Source organism: Propithecus coquereli, unplaced genomic scaffold (genome assembly GCF_000956105.1).
Source record: "Propithecus coquereli isolate 6110/MARCELLA unplaced genomic scaffold, Pcoq_1.0 Scaffold109, whole genome shotgun sequence".
NCBI lineage: Eukaryota > Metazoa > Chordata > Mammalia > Primates > Indriidae > Propithecus > Propithecus coquereli.
In genome coordinates, this window is record NW_012134858.1 from 2161022 (window position 1) to 2162615 (window position 1594).

Consider the following 1594-nt stretch of genomic DNA (forward strand, 5'->3'; position numbering starts at 1 on the left):
CATGTACATAAACATATAGCCTAAATGATACATACAAACATTTTATGTAAACATATATAAAATGATACATATATATAAGCACATATACAATAATTTGTTAAATTATTACATGTTAGAACTGAAAGATATCAGAGAAATTCTAGTCAAAAGGATGTACTTACATAGAGAGGAAAAAGGAGCATATTATGGGTAGGGAAGAAATTATGAGTAAAAACTTGACCATGACTCCATTTATTTCTCCATCACTTATTTATCTATCCAATATATATTTATTGCATGCGTATTATATATGAGACATAGTGCTGGTAGTGTCTGAAGAACAGGCCTACCAGGCAGACATGGAGAATGCTTCCAGGGAGATCATAGTGTGATTTGGGGCTGGTGATTTTCAGACCACCTCCAGAGCCCTTTGAAAACCAAACTAAGCACTTTGAATTCCATCGCCTAGGCATTAGCAAGCCATGGTACAGCAGGTCCTGGAATAATGTCTTCTCCTTCAACATTGTTTCATTGTAAAAGCTGATGAGAAACAAAATCAAGTCTTAGTGGGTACTGCTGTCTGTATCGAGTTTGCACATTCTTCCCCTCAGGTCTACCTGGGTTTTCTCCAGGGACTCTGCTTTCCCCCCACATCCAGAAGCTGTGCAGTTCAGGTGAATTGGCTTGCCTCAGTTGCCCCCTTCTGAGTGAATATGGGGGTGTATGTGAGTGTGCCCTGCCTCGGGACGGCTGCCTGTCCAGGGTTGGTTCCCACCTTGCACCCTGAGCTACCAGGATAGGCTCTGGCCACCTGCAACCCTGACATAGAATAAGCAGATTGGAGATAAATGAAGCAATCAATACAAATGATTGTTAAATAAGAATTCATCGAGTCTACCATAATCGTACAAATGCACGATGGTAAACAACACGGTACACTGTAATTGTGATTGTTTTTGAACTCCATGGTAACAGAAGGTGCTCCTGAAAATTTTCTCTTTGCAAGTGTTCATCCCTTGATTTATCCCACCAGCACTGTGACTGTCTTCACTCACCAATTCAATAAAAATTGGGTAAACAATTATCTTATTTTGTTTTTCATTAATCTCCCTTAAATGTATGGATAGTTCAAATTTATTTCAATGTTTAATATTAGAAGTATTTTGACTATTTAGAGGTTTGGTAATGTTTTGGTGACCACAGATAGGCCATAGGGAGTGGGCACAGTGGCAGAATCCTGTAGTCCCAGCTGCTCAGGAGGCTGAGGCAGAAGGATCAAGGCCAGGAATTCGAGGCGGTGATTGGGCCTGTGAAGAGCCACTGCATATCAGTTCCGGAAACAGCAAGACTCTGTCTCTTAGGGGGAAAAAAATTAAAAAAAGAAATAAAGAAATGTGCCTTAGGAACTTAACTCTTGTTTATATCAATTAGCCCTTGATAAAATTGGTTTTGTCATACATCATTTTGCTTGAAGTTGCAGTATCCAAGAACCTATTGATGTTGATAAGTGAGAACTTACTATACATTTCTTTTTTCTCTGTTGACTATAGACTCTGTACTTCAACTTCTACTCTTAAAAGAGCTCTGTTTTCTAAATTACAGACATAGGTGGATA